At 42.7% G+C, this 23,543-nt stretch overlaps 1 protein-coding gene across 2 annotated transcripts in view; it reads right to left on the reverse strand.

Annotated features, from left to right (window-relative positions):
* FLRT2 (fibronectin leucine rich transmembrane protein 2) overlaps window positions 1-23,543 on the reverse strand; it is a 96,020-nt gene that overhangs the window by 71,171 nt on the left and 1,306 nt on the right. The window contains exon 1 of one of the 2 annotated variants that reach the window (XM_068541935.1): window positions 21,038-21,236. The exons of the other annotated variant lie outside the window; for it this stretch is intronic. The gene's annotated coding sequence lies outside the window, so the exon portion shown is untranslated. Of the gene's footprint in view, window positions 1-21,037; window positions 21,237-23,543 lie in introns of those variants that run through there. 2 annotated transcript variants of the gene reach the window in all.

Consider the following 23,543-nt stretch of genomic DNA (forward strand, 5'->3'; position numbering starts at 1 on the left):
TTATAGGTCTTTAATCCACATGAGTGTGTTCTGCAGGTGTGATCTATACCCAGTGGGTGAGGGCATGGGAAGATGACGTGGTATCAAGCACCACCTCTGACTGCAGGACAGCAAACCACCTTCAGGGAAAAAGGACCTCAGAATCAGACCTTAGCAGGCATCCAGTAGTGATGTAGAATCGTTCTCTTAACTGGACCGAGTCAACAGAAATTCATAGCAGCATCTCTCTATTTTTAAATTCAGAAAGGAATGGCAAACATAACCATTCCTCAGATAAGTTAAACACCACACTCATATTCACAATCCTAATTGTTTGGTCAAAGTTAATGAACTAAATTTTACAAATAATGGATCAAGTAGAAATATCACAATTTTAAGAGGGAAAGAGTCTCGGCCCGATTAGGTGAGTTGAATTCATTGTCAGCTCTAACTAGAATGTCAGGATTCAGTTAAGGAAAAGGGTTGGAGGATTCAAAATAGATATTCAAACCACACAGACGTGGTCTGATAAAACCTCAGAGTCATCTGTATGCCACTGGCAACTTTGAAAAAAAAATGAAAATGTAGTACATCCTGGACTGTATTTCTTAGGTACACTAATACATCAGGAAATGAAGCACATAATACTTCCACTCTGCAGGAAAGGCGTCTGCACCCTGTGATCGCTCACTGACAAATGTTTATCTTCTACAATGTCTTTTTTGCAAGATGATAGTTTATTAAATCCTGCAGGAAGAACACTAAACTAGCACTTAGAACTTTCTGGTATTTGGGATTTCAATAAGTACTTGTTGATCGCTGGCTCAATCATGAATCTTTTTTTACCTAAAAATAAGTGGTGTCTTGCAGAGGGTAATGAAGCCCTCTAATAAGTTCAGCTCTTTGAAAAAGAAAAGAATAAAATGTTTCCCCCTTTCTTCTACATGAGAATGAAAACAAGAAGGGAGGCTTGGCTTTCTGTTACTGATGAGATTTTCTTTTCAATTGAAACCCTCAAAATCACATTTGAAAATATCTGCCCTACCTTATAAGCTGATGAATATAAAACTGAATCTATGCTGTTTTTTGTATAACTGTGTCAAGCACATAGGCAGAGCTGTGTTTTAACGCACTCCAAAGGTCCTCTGTTATGCCGTGTCTTCAGTAGGACAAAAAGGCTCTATCCTTTTCCAAAATTACAATGCAGGACCACCACCAAAACTTATACTCATCTACGGAGGTAACATGAGATCATCTTTCTTTTTTAAAAATTAATTAATTAATTAATTAGGATGCGTCGGGTCTTGGTTGCAGCATGCGGGATCTTCGTTGAGGCACGCGGGATCTTTTGTTACGATGTACGGGCTCTTCGTTGCGGCACGTGGGCTTCTCTCTAGCTGTGGCGCGCAGGCTCTAGAGTGCAGGGGCTCAGTAGTCGTGGCGTGCGGGCTTAGTTGCCCCGCAGCATGTGGGACCTTAGTTCCCCGACCAGAGATCAAATCTGCATCCCCTGTATTGGAAGGTGGATTCTTAACCACTGGACCACCAGGGAAGTCCTGAAATCATCTTTCTTTTTACCTTCTCCCTCAATCTTTCCTTCCTTCCCCCTCCCTTCTCTCACTCCTTTCTGCCACAAATATTCGTTGAAACCCTACTGTATCCCTGATCTGTGCTGGAATCTGAGGATAAAAGTATAATTCAGACAGCCATCATCCCAAGGGTTTCAACAAGGTGAAAGGACCCTTAGATGGTCCCAGTGGCAGAGCCCACTGAGGGAGAGGAAGAGAAAGCAAGTGGATGATTGGGGGCAAGTGTTTGAAAGTCGGCCACTACAAAATACCCTGTTTGCATCCGTAAGAAGACTGTATCATCACATCTCATCCAGATTTTATGTTTTGTGGCCAATAAACCTTTATCACTGCAATATCCACTGCATCTTTTTGCTCTGTCTCAATGCTGCAAAGGAGAACAGGTGTGCATTTCATAACAAAGACCAATGCAGATACCTGTAAAATCTTACTTGAATCAAAAGAAAGGAGCTAACAGGTGGAAGGTGGCTGTTCTCTCAGTGTCCCCTGCCTTATTCACTATCTATTGTGTCTGAAAGTATTTCATTTACAAAAAATCCCCTAGTTAAAATTTAATGTGAGAGTTCTAGCCTGAGCACTGCATCCAGAAATGCCATTCCTCCACAGTCTTCTAAAACTAGACCTAGAGGTTAGGCTGGTAAAATTTTCAGAGAAATAATGCAGTGGCAGAAGCATCAGATACATGAGCAACAAGACTCATTAGTTACAGCAGTGCAGGTCTCTTGGAAGGATTTCTGGAATCATTCCTTCACATCAAAGGTTTCACGATCCGCCTTCTAAATCGCTCCATAAACCGAAAGGTCTCCGTGTCTTACCTGTCTACACCAGGAAATTCCATGCTGTGGCAGAATCATCAACAGTATCTTCATGAAACACTGGCTGAGCTCCTAGAGGGAACGAGAGGGACCACACCTCTCACTGAAGAGGCCTGTGGGATGTTCTTCTGTGATCATCTGCCCTTGGTAGCTTCGAAGGGCATGACTTGGGCTGTTGGGTCAGTAATACAGGGACACATTAATGTCTATTGCTTTTCCAAAACATCAGTGATGCTTGCCTTACCTTTTTTTGAATAAGCCATATTGGAAGACTTGTTAATATTTATTGAGCACATAACTGCACCGGATACTATGCTAAATGCTCGGCATGCATTTAATCCTCATGGCAACTTGTTTTTTTAAAAATAAAAACGTATTTAATAGAATTCCAAATATGGAAAAACATGGAAATAATAATAGTGATGATCATTACCAGTATTTGGCATCATACATGATTTATATTTTCCTTTCTATAATTCTTAAGTGTTTAGTTTGTTTTCTAGTTATTGGATGTTGCTACTGCTGTATCAATTTCTTTTTCTTTGGCATCTTTCTGTTTCACTGTTGTTGTTGATGGTGGAGTTTTTGTTGCTTATTTGTTTGCTTTGTTTAATTTCTCTTTGGGTGGTATAATCTTCCATTCTTTTATTTTCGAACTTCAGGTATAGTTTTTTAATAGGGGTGAGATGTCTCTTATAAATAGCATAATACCCATTTATTTCCTTTATCAAATCTGAGAATCTCTAACTAATGTATGAATTAAATCTACTCACATTTATTTTGATTACTTATATATTTATTTTCATTTTTTTATTAACATGATTTTTCTTTGGTTTATTTTTGGTTTTGGGGTTTTGTTTTTATTTTCTTTTTTTAAAATTTATTTTATTGAAATATAGTTGATTTACAATGTTCTGTTAATTTCCACTGTGCAGCTACGTGATTCAGTTATACATACATTCTTTTTCATATTCTTTTCCATTATGGTTTATCATGGGATATTGAATATTGTTCCCTGTGCTATACAGTAGGACCTTGTTGTTTATCCTCATGGCAACTTTTTAAAGGAGGTTTTAATTTTGCTGTCCCCACTGCACAGATGAGAAAGGTGAGGCTTATAGAGATTAAGTACCTTGCCAGGGTGCCAGAGCTGTGAAGTAGTGAAGGCAGCTACAAGCCCAAGCAGACAAGATCCAGAGCTTAGCTTCTAACCACTAATGCTGGCTCCCTAGATTCTGAGAATTAAAGCATTACTGGAACTGCCCAGTCTTAAACAAATGAAGAAACTGAGGCTCAAGACAGTTGAGAAATTTGACAGAAATCAAATATTTTTTTTTTAGAGACAGCACAAAAACTAGAATTCAGAACATCTGCCCACTAGCCTATTGATCTTTTGATGATCGCACACTGCTTGTCCAGTCCAGCTCATGGCACGAATTGTTGATAAGATGACTATTTGGTAAATAGCTACACGAAACAGAAATGGACATGACCTTCCCCATTTCATCTTCCTCTCTGGGAATCTTTGAGATAGTGATAACTGTACACACCCCACCTACTACGGAGATAGGAAAGTAAAATGATATAACCAAACTGAAAGCTTTAAGAAATAAAAGAAATAGGAATTACAAAAATGGAAAGGATTACGAAAAACAGTTCCCATCTTCATGTTTCCACTTCATGCCATGCTTTCTCTCCGGCAATAATTAAATTAAATCTTTAGTTATTCCATTAGGGTCCACTGCAATCCTAAATAAAATGAATCTTTTAGGGATTTCAAGGCAGAACATACATATAAATCCATCCATGCATGCACTCATCCATCCATTCATTCAAGAACTTAAGATACAGTGGTAATTAGCCAAACACACTGAAAACTAACAATATGCTAAGACCCTACTAGGCATAATATTTTGCATAGCTTATTTCACTTAATCTTTATAAGAACTTTATAAAATATTGTCTTCATTTTATACAAGAGGTTGAGATAAAATTTATAATTTGCCCAAAGTGTCACAGTTAGGTAGCAATAGAGCTGGTATGCAAACTCAGGCCCACCTCATTCTAACACTGAGCAACCGTGCTGTCCTTGACATTCCCTCTACCTGGAGTCATGTTTGGATGTGCCGATGACCACAAGGTACTACCCCTCCCAACCTCTCCCGTTAAACAGGACAAGCAGAGGCGACACGGGAGCACCTACCGCTGTCACTTGGGCTCTAGAGAGTTAAATCGTAGAGTGATATGAAAAAAAAGCAAACACTGCATTTTTTAATGAATTCTCAATTACTCTCCATTGGAGAAGGCTAAGAGCTACTGTAGGCAGAAAAGGAGATTCTAGAAGGTTATCTCTACCAGCGGCATGTCCGTGCTCCTCTTAATCTTCCAGCCTACCTCCATTTCCTAATTTTTCCAAACAGTCCTGTTCCTTATATCACTTCAATTATGGCCTAATGGTCCTGTTCAGCACATTTCACAGATACCAACTAGCACTCCTCCATCAGCAACGTGCTCTAAATCTTGAAGAGCAAAAGAAATATGGGACTTGAAATTGCAATCCTTTCATCTTCTTGTTAGGAGTTCTGGTAAAAAGGTGGAGTCACAATCACAGCCAAGCTACCATTAAATGAAATTAGAGATTTCTCTCGACATTCCGTTATTTACAAGTCTCTCTGTCACTTAAGGATAAATAATCATCTGAATACTCATTTCTTCAGGAATCTATTTGCTATATATTTTCATAGAAATCCCATTAATGATCTAGAAATAAAGAATCATGAAACGAGAGTGGGCAGTGACAAGCCAGCTTGTTTGCACGCCTGTCATCAGAGACCAAATTTAAGCTAAACCATCAGGATAATTATTCATGTTATCTGAAAAATCGCTAACGAAGGAAATGCTACAATTCTCCCATGAGATCCCTTCCAAACTTCCAAAGTATTTTATACAAGAAGATCAAGATTTCCACACAAAGAAAAATACAATCAAGCATAAGCTCTGATACTGGTTTTTAAGGGTAAAAAAAAAAAGTCATGTTGTACAGATCCTTCTGTATCTGCTAACATGTATTTTCAGACTGCAGACAAGCCTTTAAACTGAAATCTAAGTGAAGCTGAAACAACATTGACTTTTTACCAGAAAATAAGTCTACGAATATAATTTCTCATGGCTGTGGGGTTTTGATATGAAAAACACCTTCATAACTCTGGATGACACTAATATTACGCTGAAAAAGAAAACATATGCATTAGCCAATTATAATCACATTGGTCATTCATGTTAAATGAAATGTGCCTCACATCCCATCATATTTTCCACAATGTGGTCCACAATAAAATTATTTACTTGATTTGCCTGTTTTGCTTCCCTCTTTGTAATAGCTTTCATTTTGTTGTTTACCTGTTTCTTAATAGACATTCCCTAGGGTTCTTGAAGAGTTAATGTTCATTCTTAGAAGCCCTCCCTTGAGAATTTCACCTAGTGGAAACACTCCCTGCATCGTCCCCACAGAATATATTCCGAGCCTTGCCATTTTCATGTTTATAGTGACAAGCTAAAATTTAGTAGAAAAAATCTTTTTTTGCCTGTTGATAAGCCAGACTCCTCGGCGGGCAGTTGTTTTTAAGAGCGCTCTCTTTGAGTAATTCTTTTCTAATAATCCATGATACCCACTGTTTTTGAGGCGATAAGACTGCTGGAGAGATTTCTTTTTTTCCCAGAAGCAAAGTGTTTTTAAGAGTTCTTCAACAGTGAGTGTCCTAATTGAGACAGAGTGATAACTATTTCTAAGATATCGTTTCCTCTTCTGGACCCCAGACATAAATACTGTTATGGAGAAATTGGGCAAGAGGCAGTGTTGCCCCACAGAGAGATCCTTTAGGGAAACAGTGACACAGTATTACAGAACTGCCTTATCTATGCAGGAAAAAAATAGCCATTTATAAACCACAGCACTCATATTATTCCAAGTTGGAGTGCAAAAGGAAGGAGAGCCAAGGCTTACTAGTACTTTATGTGTGTCAGGCATCACCTAATCTATTTGTCACAGTGATCCTGTGAGATGCATATTATTTTTTCCGCCATTTAAAAATGGAGGAAGTAGACCCAAGACGAAGAAACATGCTCAAGTTATCCTAGCAGGTTGCGGCAGAACCAGATTCAAAGCCATCCATGTGAATGCAAACTCCGTGGCCTTCCTACTACACCCATCCTCTGTCGTTACGCAGATCCCTTTTTGAAATAATACAATTATGGAGATAATAAAAAGCATGTGATTGTTGCATTTTTCAAAACATCCAGATGTCTTCAAAGATTCCAGCAAGCTGCAGTCTGTGGTTCTGCAATATTGCAAGCATCTCTTTAGTATAAACCAGCACACCGCTAATTTTGGCTATCCAGCCTCAGTTATAAGAATCCAGCTCAACATAATCAAGTCTAATGCCTCTGATTATTTCTATTTGCTCTTGCTTAGAGGTCTGGAAAGACTACAGATTTTACAAATATAAACAGAGGGTTCATGGTGCTGTTGGAATGTTCTGCCTTCCTGTTTTCAAAGCAAGGGTGCACTGCTTTGACAAAGTGTTCCACAGAGGGAACAAGGGAAGCTTCTATTAGATAACTTTGAAATTCAAATTCATGAGTTATTTCTGCAAACTTCTGTTAATATTAATTTGCTCAGTATTGAAAATGATGGGAAGTAGTATATGTTGATGGAGATAGAGACTTGTCCTGTAAGTTTCAGAGGTAGGTTGGAGTCAGATACCTGAGTTCAGTGGAGCTCCTCAAACATTTACTGGGCATGGCCTTCTCCCTAAAGGAGCTCACAGACAGTGGACACAAAGCGCCAGGTAAAATTTTACACCACAACGAGACTATTATAAAGATAAAAGTGAGGGCTCACCCTACATTTAGTTCAGAGGAGAAGATTAACTTTCTTTGGGAAGATAAAGGAAAGCCACGGAAGGAAAGAATGGCCTTGAGTGTCAAGCTTAAAAGTTTAGGCTTGGCCCTGTGAATAATGGAAAGCGGTAGCATCTGCCTGAAAATGAGGAAGAGCAGCTGTGGTGTGCAAGTCAGGGGAGGAAAGACATACCTGGGTTTAACTGAAAGGGCAAGAAGGACAGAATTTTTGAAAGATGCATAAAACTAGTGACGGAACAGTTGAAAGTGAGTGAAAGGGAGTAATCAAAGATGACTCAAAGCAGTGGTTCTAGACAGCGGATCATGTTTAATAAAGACATATGAATTAAACAGAGTGAGACTTTGTTTAAAATGACATACTGACATTGAATTCCAACAAAATCCAAGTGAGTTCACCACTCCGAGTGGAGAGGGAAGACTGACCCTGGGTCGCAGGCTGATCCTTTATAGGTCTGCGCATGGTCCAAAGAGACCAGGCAGCCATTTCCAGCAAGACCGACACTGGTATGTTTCAGTTTCTTCCACGTGGCCTGATCACTTCTCAGCTGCAAACTGCAGAGAGCAAATGCTTTGGTTCAATTTAGCTCCTCAAACATTTGTTGGGCAAGGCCTTCACCTTAAGTGAGCTCACAGATAGTGGACACAAAGCATTAGGTAAAATTTCTGCCATAGACAGAAATAACACAGAATTCACCGGAGGGCCAAACAGAGCTGGTGTTTGCATGTGGCCCTGGAGCTGGGGAGCCACTTAACAAACTGCTGCCACACCTGGGCAGAGCGTGCTTTCATAAATCACCCCATCCACGAGCCCATCCAAACTGACCCAACTCAGAAATCATCTTATGCCACCCCATCCACAGAAGTCTCATGACAGATGATGGGCATGTGGTGACAAAAGAACATATAAACAACAGCAGCCATGGTCTAGCTGCCTACAGGGAAATGAAAGAATTAAGCAATGGATCACTTAATTTAGACAGAATTAAGAATATTTATACAGAACTAGGAAGGACAAATAATTGCAAATTCATAAAACGCAACGAGAATACATGCAGAGATGAGGACATCAGCAGAAAGGGTGAAAAAAGAGGGAGGGTCAAAATTCAAATTCAACTGGGTGACGACTTGTAAGCGCTGGGCTTATGTTCAAATTATCAACATGCAACAGCCTTTCCCAGACCATCTCTGGGTCATTTTTTCACCCAACAGGGTCTACCACCTGAGCAATCACATAGATTTAGAAAAGGAGAGAATCTGATCTATTTATAGCACAGTCAATTGTCAGTCATTTCCAGGCTCTCTCAGAAACCTCTCTCTATGTTATTATCTGCCCTTTGGCCATTCCATTGTCCATTATCACCTCCACAGGGAAAAAGAGGTGCATCTCAAATCAGTCCATCTAATTATTTATTAGTAGTGCTGGTAAAAGGGTAAAGACAAGAAATGGAGAGCCTGCTCTCCGATAACTGACTCCTTAATCACTAGGTACTTACCACAGACTTTCATTAGTACTGAAAACATGCTAGAAGTTGTCACACTTTACTTTCTAATTAATGACTCTTCTCTCTTCCCATTTTATAGAAATGCACGGACAGACCCAAGAACTGCTTTCACTCAAAAATGGCAAAGAGCAAATAATGACTTCTTAGATAGTTACCTATTAAAAAGTCAAATATGGAAAGCTGGACCACATGTTGCCTAGGGCACAGTGAGCAATCATCCCGGAATTTGATTTTAAGGCCTGGAAAAATAAATTCAGAGTGGATTTTGGAAATTACCTAGTGCTCACCTATCCTATAAAACTAATTAACTGCAGTTACAAAATAAGATAAGCAATCTGACGCAATTCGCTCTACTTCAGTTGCCCTGTGTGTAAACTGGGGTTATTAGCAGTATTTCTAAACAGAACATCTTATACAGGGTTTTTGTGAATAATTAAACATGATAATATACATGAACTGCATAAGCAGCATCCTAAATTAATTGTATAATCAATACAATTACCCCTGTTAATTATTATTACTACTACTATTATTATTATTGTTATTAATCTCCCTAGATGAGAGTGTGGCCTTACTGATACCCAGCATGATTCAAGAATCAGGAAAGCGTATTGTTTCTAAACAGCCCCATAAATTAACCCTGTAAGATCCTTGGGTGGGGGGGGGGGTTGTGCTTAGCCCCTAGAACTCAAGCAGAGTGCTTTATCAAAAGTCATCTCAGGGGCTTCCCTGGTGGCGCAGTGGTTGAGAATCTGCCTGCCAATGCAGGGGACACGGGTTCGAGCCCTGGTCTGGGAGGATCCCACATGTCGCGGAGCAACTAGGCCCGTGAGCCACAACTACTGAGCCTGCGCGTCTGGAGCCTGTGCTCCCAACAAGAGAGGCCGCGATAGTGAGAGGCCCGCGCACCGCGATGAAGAGCGGCCCCCGCTTGCCGCAACTAGAGAAAGCCCTTGCACAGAAACGAAGACCCAACACAGCCAAAAAAAATTAATTAATTAATTTTAAAAAAAAAAGTCATCTCAGGTCATCCATGGGTCACCTATTGGCATGGAAAATGTTGCCAGTATATAGACAGCCCAGAAGGGACCAAGGGTTAAGGTGTGGGCATATCAAAATGTGCTCCACTATCTTCTACTCTTTTAGCCACTGAAAATTTTGCTAAAAAAGGGGGAAGAGGGACCAGAGTGTGTTTATATGTGCGTACACCACCCCCACCTGCAAGCAAGTCCTCTCTGTCCGTCAATCGATAGTCTACCATAAATGCAGCAAGGTGTTCGAATTGTCTCTTGGCCAACAAGGACTTGAAGTCCAACTTCTGTCACTACCGTGATCACATTAAACCATGCAAGTTTAGAATCTGTTGCAACCTTCGCATGTACTTTGCTTCATTCAATGTGCAAATCATGAGGACTAGGGTGGATCCTGCTTTGTGGAGACAGAGTAACGATCTATGATTCCTAGTCTTCTTTTCTCCTCTCTGTAGGGCCCTCATTCCTCAGATATCGCCATCAGGAAATAATGTGCCTAAGATAAAATAAACAAAACAAAAACGAAGAGCAACAACATGAAAAAGAGGGCAAACGCACAGCACTGTCACAAGTTCTTTGCTTTGCTCTCTTTAATTCTGCCAGGAAAGAGACACAAAGTTAACACTGTAAGTTAAATTTCTCATTTTATGGAAACCACATCTGCGTGAACATCTACTTAACTGATGGTTTTACTCGGTGCCAAGAGAGATACTTCATCAAGCAAAAGTATTCCTTCTTTAAACAGACCTTTGAGTGTGGCATTTGAAACTGCCTCATGTGAGGTTTGGAGAGCTTGATGTTGATCAGGGTTGGGTTAACCAAAAGCCTTTTGCCTGACAAACCTTCTTACAGTAAGGCAGAATGGTGGTGGTTGTATTTTTTCCCCATTGAGCCACCAATCTATAAGTATGGAAAGCACTTCTGAGGAAGCAGCCCCTATCACTAGATTATGAATCTTCTTGTTTTCCAGAATTGTCCAGAACAATTATGTACTTATTCATTCAATTACATGTATGCAGAACCTGGGGCATTGAGCACTATCGTTAGTACCAGGGAGATGGGATGAATGAGCCAAGGTTTTTGGGCCTACTGGGAGAGACAGACACGTTACAATACAACACCAACAGGGAACTAATAAGGTGACAAACAAAATACTCTAGAAGCCCAGAGAAAGTAATGACTAATTTTGACTGGGAGGGAATGTGTCATTCCTGTGTGTCTTAAAGGAAAAGAGTTTGCCAAATGGAGAGTGAGCAGGTAATATTCTATGTAAAGGGTAAACAGCATGGGGAAGGCTAACTATCAAGAGGCCTTACCATCTTTGGAGCATGGGTGCTGAGGATGGGTGCTGGAGAATGAGGTCTGAGTGATGCTTGGGACCCAGATTGTCATGGGTCTCACGTGTCATGAAAACAAGTTTGGATGGGCTTTATCCAGGGGGACAGGAAATCCAAATCATAGGACCAGTAATGCAATGTGATTTGCTTTCTTAGGGGATTAACTCTGGCGTCACCAAGAATGGTACAGACAGATGGTGGAAAAACCACACAGGAGGCTGTGGCTACCAAGAGTGAAACCAGCCCTGACATCTGGTCCCTCAGAAGGTTCCCCTAGAAGAGTTGGGTTAAATGGAGCAATAGTTCCTATGGGGCAAAATATATGGGAAAAATACTTTCAGAAATTCACAAGTTACTCTAAACCAGACAACTATAAAACCACGGAGTCTCTGGGTCGGAAAAAATTCTAAAAATTATCAGTGAGTGATCTCCAATCCCAGGAACTTTTGAACATCCACATTCCCAGGCTTCATCACAGACTTAAAATATCGGGATCTCCAGGCCTCAGGCCCAGAAACATGGATTTTTAACCAGCTCCTTCAGTTCATTCAGATGGATGAGTCTCGTTTGGAAAAGGGCAACTCTAGGTCAATCCATTAGATTTCCTGGGGAGGAGGGATGAGGTCTTCTTTGAAAGAGTATCCCAAATGCTCAGAACAAAACTTAGCATGGTGCCTGGCACATGGTAAAAAATCAACCTTTGTCAAATCCCCAGTTACAAGCTTGTGACTTGAATGGATGCCTGCCTTGCATTCCTTTGGGACTCAGAGATTATGAGAATTGAGCTTTAAATTCCATTGCTGTCAGCACTATTTGACTGGTTCCTTACCTATTTGGGTAAAAAAATATATATATTTTAAACCATTTCCCAAAGAATTTTAATCTCTCTTACATGTTCTAAAGAAGCAAAACAAGGTCTTATTGTTTTATGTGGGGTGGAATGTTGGTTCTAAAGCTACTTACTAAGAAGTGAAGAGCTTGCAGAATACACTCTAGTGCCTGCTTCTCTTCTCCAACGTGATTGATTATATGTATATGTGTTGCATATATATGATGTGATTTTAACAGGAAAACCTTCTGTGTTTCCAAACTTGGAAGCTGGGGGTTCCTAACGTCTTCTTAAATATAGCCTTCCTACATCAATTTACAGATTCATAGTGCTAAAAAAAAAAAAAGAACCAAGTCTCAACTGCTCAGTAGAATGCAAAAATTATACTATATATACATGTAATCATAATGATAACTGAAAAATAACCCCAGCATTGTGTATTTGAGCAGTGCCTTTGAGTGCTGTTCAGGAGTGTCTCACACAGAAGCAGTAAGAAGCTCCTTTACTTAAATTAATTGAAAATGGCTTTCTGAAAGAAATCCTTCCACACGGAAATGATAACCCAAGCGCATCGTTCTGATTCGAGCAGCTACCATTACACAAGCAAGGTATAATCATTCTGTAAGCACAGAATAAGCATTATATAAACAGAGCAATGATTTACATGTTAATCTTCTACAATAAAATATCTTCTTGACTCTGCCAAGAGTCATGTGCGAGATGGATTGCGTGAAGCAAGTGTTTAAAAGGCATTCTGATAAAAAAATCTCCGCAGACTGGCAGAGGCATCATAACCTCGGCTCACTGTGTCCAGGGTCACACTCTAGACATGGGGCTTGTTGCAAGCTGCAGGTACTGTCACCCTGGAAGGGGGCATGGAGGTGAATGGGGGGGCGGGGTGCCAAAGGCTATGCTTTCAATGACCAAAAACATTGCAAGTCAGGCAGGACCCAGCTGACACCACCTTCTGATTCCCCAAACTGAGGCCTCTTTTCTGCCCTCCGTCCCTTCCCTCTGTGCCCTCTCACACCATCAGCCCACACTGTATCCCACTAGCCATGAGCCCATTCTGCCACTATGTGGAGAGCGCTTTCCTTTGCTGTCCCCTCATGCTCTGTTACGTGCATAAAAAACGAAATTGTCTTCTGCAGAAGCTGTATCCTGTTAATAATGAACAGGTTCAAAGGGTCAAAAGCCTTCTTCGGGATTCCAGGGAAATGCAGAGGTATGTGTAGAGGGGGAGGGTAACATAATGGAATCATTATCATTTCAGAGAGAGAAGGATCTGCAGTCAGCATTTATTAAGCCTCTACTGTGTGCCAGACAGGCAGACATTTTACATAATTATCTCAATCCTCAGAAGAACAGCTCTGTGACTAGAAAGAATTTCCTTCCATTTTTCCACTTGAGGAGACAAAGACGCAAAGATATTTTTAAGGTGTGCCCAAGTTTACATAATTAACAAGGGACAGAGGCAGCATTAGAACCCGAGACTCTCTCTCTCCAAATGTAAAGCTCTTTTCATGAATACTCTGTGCTCCTGGCACTGTCTTCAATCATGGATGAAACTGCCATGCAGATAGGTTTTATGTCTTCCTCTCTCCTCACCAGTCTGGGTTGCCTCTGTGGAGGGATCCTGCATTACCAATGTTTGCCTCTCCACTCTTACTCTATGCCTGGTACACGGTAAGTGGCAAAAATTATCTCCTGAATGTATGAAAAAGCTTTCTTCATCGTCGGATGTATACCTTCTGCCTCTACAAGAATAATATCTCCTCATAAGTACCACGCCATTCACACAAAAGTATAGTCCCTCGTTACAACGTGTGTGTTTATCTATTTAGAGTTTCCCTAGGACCTATTTGGAAGTGAAAATCTCCAACCAAAAATAAGTTGGGTTATCTCATTGCTCTATTATATTAGGGGCATCTGGGCTAAATTAGCACCACCTAGCATTAAGGGTAAAGTAGTACTCCCATCCCACAGTATCTAAGCCTTAGATTTGTCTGTGCATTTCAAAGACGCACACAAACATATACTACCTCCCCCATATGTACCCACAGGTTCTTCTCATGTTGTTAGCAGAGCTCTTCAGAGTAGCAGCAAACAATCTTTCTTCAAATATTATATCATTTGGCACTGCCAGAACAAAAGGTATTCAGACTAATTTTTTCAGACTATGAAAATAATTTGTCATGTAAAAATATAGTTCTGTGGCCAGGTCCTTTACAAGGTACTACTAAAATGCTGATCAACTTAAAAAAGAAAAAAGCAAGCATCAGAACTCTGGCAAATAGAAAATCCAGAACTAAAAAGAACACCGTTAGATCCAGACTGTCACACATTCAAATCACTGATAGGAATATTCTCTTCTGATCAAGAATCATGACCTAATCATACGTTTTATAAATACACACTTAGCATATGTGTGTTTTCTGCAGGCTTCAATTAAGTAACTTTAAAACAATTAAACCTTAACCTTTACAGAGGCCTACATGTATACAAATCAGGGAAGTAATATAAACATGCTCAACTCTTGGAACATTTAAAATTAAAAGTGTCTCCGGTTTGACAATTATAAAAATACAACTGAACAAAATATGAAGAAATAAGTTGTGAAGAACTGTCCCACAAGGGCTTTGTGACACTCACAAGTCAAAATAAGGCCCAGCTTTGGAGACTGTGCTGTTTCTTAATAAATGAGGCCATTTATTGGTAATGGGCTCAGGAGGCTTCCAAACCACTGACAGTCTTTTGCACTGGACTGCCTTATTTTGCAAACCAAAAGTCTGAAAAATCATCATATATTCTAGTAATGACCGTGTTTTTGCAAAAGGTTCATTTGGATGGCTAAAGTATAAAGCCATCCAAAAAGAAACCACCTTGCTTCAGGGAATGTTGACGGTTCCTTCCCAAAAGATCCCCAGTGGAGTCCATCTGTGATAAATTCAGTCTCCAATGTCAAGCCAAGCTGTCAAGGAAGGAAAGTTTGGCCCTTGTGCCCAACTCACCACGGAAGAAGATCATGCACCATTAAATGAAAGGAGGGAGTGATGTAGAGGACCACCAGACGCTTTACTGGTTGGGTGGTATCCAGAACACTCACAAAAACAAAAGCTCCTGGAGGGCAGGGCACCCTGTCTTGGTTACCCTTCTATTTACATAAAACCTAGAACTATCCTAGCACCTGACAGTCCTGCAGTGATAAATGTTATCAATTTGAATAACGCCTCTTTATGAGAATATAACACTGAATTATTATCAAGGTATTTTCACACACATTAATCTTATCTGACCCCATAACAATGCTGTTGAACTCTGCAGAGAGGAAATTAAGTCTCCGGAAGATGAAGTAATTTGTCCAAGGTCATCAGTGTAGAAAGGAGTGTGCTGACATGAGAATGCAGGTTTTCTTTCTATACATACACCTTCTCTTTCCTCCAAAACAGCCTCCCTATTTCTCATTCCCCATCGCAGTAAAAGTCCCAAATCACAAAGCCGACCTCATAAAATTACCCCCATCCTAACAGGCCAACACGCCTCTAGGATAATGGGGGAGAGACAGTGAAGTGTTATTTTAAAATCAAAATATTTACACAAGCGCAAGATTCTTTACAGTTTTAATTTAAGAACTCCAACTCCGATCATTTTAGGTGAGTTCGTAAAGAAGGAAACTTCTAAACTGCATCAGAGAATTCAGCATCTATGTTATTAAATGTAATGTTCATGATTTTGTACAAAGTCAAATGGTTTAAAGGAGGGCTCTGTGCAGCCTTAGGTAGCCTTCAACTTCCTCCCGGCTCCTGTTACCCAATAAGAAGCCAGGCGAGTGGGGCTTTCTCAGACCAACTCACAGAAGAGGCAGTTGTGAGGAATAAATGAAATACTGTATGTGAGAACTGAAAAACATAACAGAGGAGGCGGGCGTAAATGATCAAGAGGAATATGATTTAAAGTCAATGTCATCCCTCAGGGCCTACACAGAATTTTCTGGAACCACTATGTCAAATGTTTATCCAATCTACTCCCTTAACCTTCAGCGTTTCTTTGTCTAATATCTATGAGGAACATTACAAGTTCCCGCATGATTTCCTTCTTCAAAATATTCCAGTCGAAGCTCTGTAGCAAAGTGGGAGAGAAAACTACCATAGAGGTTATTCTGACACTGGATTTTCATGAAAGTGACACCCACGGGCAGCTGGGGCTAAGAGTGACACCAGCACGTGGGCCTATTTCGGGGCTGATATAAGTCTAATGTTTTCCATTCAGCCCTGTGACCTCTGTTGACTTCAATGGACCACATATTCGTGAACCAGTTTTAGAAGCCACTGTTCTTTCACCCCCTGTGGAAGGCGCTTTCAGTGTTCTGAGGCCTAATAGTATCGATGAACTTGGAGACCTGATATTTTTCGATGGGTTTAAATCCAAAAGCCCTCAGGTTCTTAAAAGGTTCAGCTGGAAGATTCTTTTATCTGTGTGTTGAAAGCTCTAATAAAGAGAACTGAAATACAGCACACGACCTGTGAACTGAGGGGAACAGAGGACTTTTTGCCAAGTTTCTCGCACATTCCCTTAAAAGCAACCTGGGAAGAAAGTGAGAAAAACTGCCCAGTTCTAATGAGCGCTGAACGGGTAAGAGCATCTGAGATTTATTTTGTGAATGCCTCAAAAAAACGGCTGAGGTCTTCAACCACTAAACTGCCAGAGAAATGTGTGCCCTTATTGAGTATCCGCAGAACAATTGATCGGTATTTAAGAATCATGAATGTGGCCTTTTGACCTCCCAAATTATACAAGGGTATTTTCTTTGACCTTTCCTTTGACAGATCCGTAAATGACACTGCTTTGTTCGGACAGCACATGGTGCTGTACGCTTCTGCAGAAACACATCCCACATTAAATTAAGTTAGAGGTGGTATTTGAAAAATAAATAAATAACAGAGTTCCAATTCACTGCAAATGCTACAGGAGGCCAGTAAGTGGGAAGCCTGCAAGAGAAGGACTTCTTTTAGAAAGACGTTTTACAGGACTTTTTCTGCATCATTAACTCCTCTGGAATCCTGAACATAACACGATGAATTTCCCGAGAAAAGTAGCTACTGTTTAATTTTGAATCACTTCAAAGAGCCACATCAGAAAGAATCAAAGAAAACCAAAAAGACCAGTAGATGCGAAATTCACCAAGGGGGGAAAAAAAAAAAAACCCATGAAGGTTCTAACAGATTTTGACCATGTACTGAAAATACTGCTGATTATTTTGCCAATACAGTGTTTTACTGTTCCATGCGACTGAAATAAGTCTCTGTATTCATTGGAACACAGGATATTTTTATTACAATATTTGTGTCATAGTCCTTTAAAAAGAAACATATTTCAAACCTTGAAAAGAATCTCTGTCTTAAAATGGTCCTTGATGTTTACCTGTGTATGTTTTACTATAAACAAGTATTTAGCTGGAGGTCATATTGCTGAAAGGAGTAAAAAGATACTGATAGCCTTACTCCTAGCCCCAACATGTAGTTTTAGAAGAAAAATATAACTTAAAAAAAAGCAAAGCAATTTGTGGAGGGTAGGGAAAAGTAAGAAAGTTGGGGTGTTATAATAGTTGTTTAAGTTTAGTAATAATAATAATAATAATTGGTCTTTTTAAATGTCTCTGGCATAAAACCTGCCCAAGGGAAGAGAAAGCCTCCTAAAAATTCTATATTCTCAAATACCACGCGATCAAAAACCATCTGGAAAATGCCAGATAATGGTATCCGCCCACCTAAGAAAGCCAGCAAACTTTGTCTTCAATTACCATTTAGGATAATCAACTCAAATGGAAATTTTAATTTGAAAACGCTCAGAAGACAAAGCTGGATTAGGAATCAGATTTTAAAAAGTCTCCTTAAAAGACCGTCTGTTTATAGACACCCTTCTCACACCCCACCTTGCCCTTGATCTGGACCATAAATTCACAGTAGAAGCACAGCTGAACTTAAAAAGACATACATGCACTGCTACTGTGAAGTCTAGATCCCACATGTATGTTCTGGGCTTGTCTCAAGTTTCCCTTGTTACATAAGCACTTCAGGGTAATAAAATTTCACTTACATCCAGCAGTATTGTGAGTCTCGAAACATTAGTCTACCTGACTGTACTATCCTTTTATTGGCAGTGGAGAGCACTGGTGTTTTATTTATGTTGATCACATTGTCAATGCTGTATGGAATAACCATTTAGTGGCCTATTAGCCTGTAACATTTTTATTACCGTTGTTAAATATCATTACCCATTCTGAACTCTGTATTAGAAATATCAAGTTCGAAAATCTAAATACTCAGAGAGAACTACAGAGCTGTTGGGTCCTCCCCCGCACACACACACGTAATCTGTCGACTCTGATGAGAAGAAAAACAATGAGTGCTCACTTCTCACAGACAGAGGTCACTAATGGCCTGAATTTGAATCACTGTGGCAGAAACCACAAAGTTAGTAATCTAGTGAAAAATGAACTTGAATTGAAATGAAAGGTACCAAAAGATGGTTATCCAGAAAGGTCTAACCGGAATAGAAATAAGATTACATCACCTTGACCTTTTTCGAATCTTCTAAGTAGAGCAAAACCGAGAGCCACCCGGCACCCTTGCTGGTTTTTACCTTCAGACACTAGGGACCGCAGAAGTGGCAGTTCTTCCTTGTAGAGTGAGTACAAAGCTGAAGAGTCAGACAGATCAGATGCTCACACTGGTTCTCTACAGAATAAGGCTTCTGCACTTGTACATACTTGAGCCTTTCTTGAAACCACAGCTTCAAACTGGGAAGATATAGGATTGCTTTGGGGAGATATGTCTAAGTCCTAAATCAAACTCTCCAGCAGGCCAGAATATGAATGTAACGGGTATCAGAGGAGGTTCAGATTAGATCCAGGCGGTCAAAGTCAAACTCAAACTCGGATAAGAGCACATCATCTGAAACCTAGCATACAGGAAAAACCATGCCTGCTTTGGGAAACCCAAGGCAGCCCAGCATGGTGTCATTTGGGAATCTACTTCTTCTGTAAAAAGCATCCCCTGGAATTTCTAAAACTGCAATGAAACTACTAAAGTGTTAAGACACAGGCATTTTTTTAAAAACCAGCATTCCTTCCATGCTAGGTTTGTAATAGGTCTGCTACAGTACAGCTAGCTCAAGTCTTTTTACAATTTCTTGTACCTGCTGCCAGAGGCATGGACTAATGTTTGAAATTTCATCTTCCAGCCTCCTCCAGTCACAGATATTTGCAGCTCAACATGACAGTATGGTGTTGCACTGTCACCTGTGATTATTAAAAATCCATAAATGGTTTTGAGGTTTCTGATGAGGCGAGGAAGAAAAGTTGTATTTCGCGGACTAGTGACACTGTGGGAAAATAAGCAACTTTTCATGCTATGCATGAAAGATTGATTACCCAAAGATTGATTCTCATCTAACATGGTGGCCTGTCGATCTTATGTATCTGGCGCATGTTGCCCAGTGATTTAAAAAAAAAAAAAAAAAAAAAGTCCAGTTCTAACACTTCAGATACTGATCTAAAATTTTACATTCACACTGATTCATACTGCAAAAACCAAATACATGCCTGGACAAATGCCAACCTGCATTCTATTTACCTCAAAATATCTGGGGGATCCTTTCTTTGGAGATGTAATAAAGTCATACCGCTAAGTCCACAGACAATATCGGTCCCGATATGGAAGGTAGCCTTCATATTACCTTTTGCCTGGGAGAAGTTAGACATAATAAATTTAGCAATAAGCCTGTGAGCGAGTGGACATGCCCCAAAGCTCCCTGACCCTGGGTGATTAAAGAGTCTCCCAGCTGAGCGGGGAGCAATAGCTCCCATTTAGAAGAGGCTTTGCACAGCAAATGCAGCATGTAAAGAAATCTAATCAGCACCTTGCACTCCTGCGCGAGCATTTACACAGATTTGTGCCTTGCACTTGATTAGCTTACTGTAAGCTTTACAAAAGATTTCCTCCACTAAAATTAATCAGAAGCACTTGGAGACTGATTTCCATTTACGAGAGACGCCACGATGAGTTTCCAGGTGAATAAATAATGATCATAATAAAGAAGACAGAGCAGCAAACGTTGAGCTGCTTCGAAACTCAAACTCGACTGGGGGAAAGGGGACGTCGGGGAGTTGAGGCTGAAACCTTTTCGCTCTCAGAGTGAAACGCAGGAGCTATTTTATTAGCGTTAAGGAAGGCTGCTGCCCAGGAAACGTGACTGTTTTCTCTCCGCTGCCCCCGCCTTAGTGCACAAACGCGACCACTCACTCCCCCCAAGCCCCGGTGCATCAGGCCACCGAGGAAAACCGGCCTCTCAGCAACACCACTAGCCCCCTAAACACACTTACACAGGCTGACGATCACTGCAAATTCACACCACCAATGGTTAACGTGTTTCATCTCACCCTTCAATCAAAATGTGACTTCGAAAGTTCCTATTTTATGAAGCCAGAGATGAATGCAAGGAGGGAGGGAGGGCTCTTAGGATGTTAAAAAGGGGAAGGATAAATTTTCCCCTTTGCTTGAAATTTTCCCACTCCCCCCCCCCCATTTGCTTTCCTGCACCAGCTAAACCGGGCAGGCGAATGAGAGTGGGTTCGTATCATTTTTAAAAAGATACTAAATAAGGGTGAGAGAGTGGGAGGGTGAAGGTGGGGTTAGTGAAATCTACGCATCATTTCTCTGTTTTGAAGAATACTAAAAGCCACTGAATAAACATTCTAAATTTCCTCCGAGCTACAAGATGAGGCACCAGCTGGGGCCGAGGGCTCCCATCCATTCCCGGGCGACATTCGCCTCCCTGCACAGCTGCCCACTCTGCGCAGAGAAGCGCCTCGATCCCGCTATAACGTTCCAGTAGATCTCCCCGTGCTAGCTGCCCATTCCCGGGATCTTCAACTTCGCCTCCCTCTTACTTTCAGCCAGATCTGGAAAGGCGCTAGGAGGGAGCAGGAGCCCAGCGGGCAGGCAGGGAAGGAGAGGGTTGGGGGTGTGCGTTACCTGCGAAGGTTCTTGAGGTCTCCTTCCAGCCCTGGTAGTAATCCCGCTCAGCGTCGCGTCCTCCCCCAGATCCAAACTTTTGCTCGGTCCTCCGGGTGGTGGCGGCGGCGATGGAGGCGGCTGCCGGAGCCCGGCCCTGTCGCCCGCAGCGTCGGGGCGCCGGGATGCGGAGGCCGGAGCCTCAGAGCGGCGCGCGCCTCCCCGCAGCCGGCCGGCGCCCGGGCGCCCCGCTCGCCTCGCTCGCTCTCGCCTTCCTCCCCTACGGAGCCGCGGCATCGTCTTCCCCCGTCCTCCAACACCTCCGCCTCCAGGGCTCGAGCATGCCACTTTCTCTCGGCTCCGGCCGCCGCGGCCCCCGCCTCCTCTTCTCCTCTGCCTCCCCCCTCTCTGCCTCGGCAGAGCCCACGAGTCCCGAAAGAAGGCGGGGGACCCGGGAAGGCGGCGGAAAGCTGCCCCGCAGCGCCGGGGCTCCTCGGACACGGAGGACCCCGGAGGGCAGCCGGAGAGCCGGGCGGGCGCGCGCGCCACGGACGCCTGTGCGCCGACCGCGCGGAGCCCGGCGTGGGGCGCTGCGCGGGGTGCGCGGGGGCGGCCGCGGGGCTCGCTCCGAGGGCTGCGCCGGCCCGGCGTGGGTGCGGAGGCTGCTCCGACCTTACTGCCGCCTCGACCCAACCCGGCCCGGCTAATGTAGGCGCCGCGGCCCCCACCCCCACCCCGTCTGACACCCCCGGGAGGTGTTTACAGTAATGAAGGCGCGGGATCGCCTCCGCCGCTCCCGCACTCCTCCTCTGCCTCGGTCCCTCGCGCTCTGGCGCGCTCCCCTCGTCGAGTCTTCTTTCTCTCCCTCCCTCCCCTACTCCCTCCCTCTCGGAGCCCCTCCCACATTTCTGGTTTAAAGAATGCTTGGGAGGCGCGGCTGCAACTCAAAAGCTTTCCAAGAGGCAAAGTCAGCCTCGGCTTTTAACCCTGTCCTCCCTGAAGAGAGTTGCAGCGCGAGCGCCAAGGCTAACAACGCGGATGCCACCCAGACCGTGCACGCCTTCCCCTCTCTCTCTCTACCCTGCACCCTCCCACCCCCAGCTCTGAAGGATAGTGCCACCATCTGAGCGCCAAAAGTTGATTTCCCCCTGCCCGCCCGGGGTTGTACATCTAAGCCAGAGGATCTATTACTTAGACACTGAGAAACGATCGAAACGTCACATTAGAGGGTAGAAATATATCACAAGTCTCTCAACCAAGATGGCGTAATTTAAAATGCAGGCAACCTTGGTGATTTGCCCCCCGCCCCATCACTAGTTCCCTGATCCCGGATCTTCTTAAATAACTCAATAGGGAAAATAATTCGAAGGTTCATATAATTATTTTAAGCCACCCATTTTATTCCTTCACCCTGGCCGGTGGAAAGAGCGTTGTTCACTTGCCCCATAGATTACAACGAGCAACCAAATTCAGCCTCAGAGATTTAGAAAACAGGTTTGACAGCGAAAAAAAAAAAAAAAAAAAGCCTGATTTGCATACAGGCTATGTCTCCACTTCGCAATCTTTTGCAAAGGTTAAAGAGTAATGTAAGGAGAACTGGGTGCACTTCTCTCTCTTGAAAAAGGTTAAAAAAAAAAAAAAAGCTTCTGGTTTTCTCCTCTCATTTCATTGCCGCTCGTCCTGCCTCCAGTAAGTTGCTGTCATGTTTTAACAAGTCTGGAGAGAGGCTAAATCTGAACAGAAGAGGGAGAGCGAGTTCGCGCCAAGCGCTGGACTGCGCTGAGACGCGCCGTCTGTGGAGCCAGGCGAGAAGCAACCAGCGAGCTTGAAACTGGCTTAGGACCAACTCCCTAGGGATCCTTCTCGGTTATCGCGGCAGAAGTGTTAGGCAGGGGCGGTGGCCACAACCAGCTCGGGATGAGTTCTCCGTCCTCAGTTCAAAGTCTGAGTCACTTGGCACCACTTTCCTAATTGTTTTTATTTCCTTCGCATCCCCGTTGTGTCTACCGCCTTCACGTTTTTTGAGCGCCTAAATCGCGTTAAGCGGCCTTGGAGAAACGCTTGATTTGCCTCTCAAACACAAACCACGCACGGATCCACCCAGACGCACGCCCGAGACGCACGCTGGCACACGCGCGCGCACACACGCACACACGACCCGGGGTCGTGCCCGCGGGTCGCTCCTCCTGTTGCATCCTGAGAAGGTGTCTAGGAAAATGCTTTGACTTACAGATGCAAAGCCGCTCTTCTCCCCAAACTCAGTGTGTGACTAATAAATATCGGGTGGGGGGAGAGGCTAAGGGAGTTAATTGAACCAGGACTGACAGTGAGTGCCATCTTGCTGGGAGGTTCCAGGAGTAAAGCTCCTGGGACGCCAGCAACGGTGGCCTCTGCCTCCACCAGCAGCTGCCGCCTTCCGGAGCCCCAAGCGCTCCAGGAGTTTACCGGGCATCAAGTGTGGGTCCAGCCCGCCCCAGTCACCCTCTTTCCGGATACTTCCTTTCCCTGGTTAGTGCCCGCACCTCAA

This window comes from Eschrichtius robustus, chromosome 1 (genome assembly GCF_028021215.1).
Source record: "Eschrichtius robustus isolate mEscRob2 chromosome 1, mEscRob2.pri, whole genome shotgun sequence".
Lineage (NCBI taxonomy): Eukaryota > Metazoa > Chordata > Mammalia > Artiodactyla > Eschrichtiidae > Eschrichtius > Eschrichtius robustus.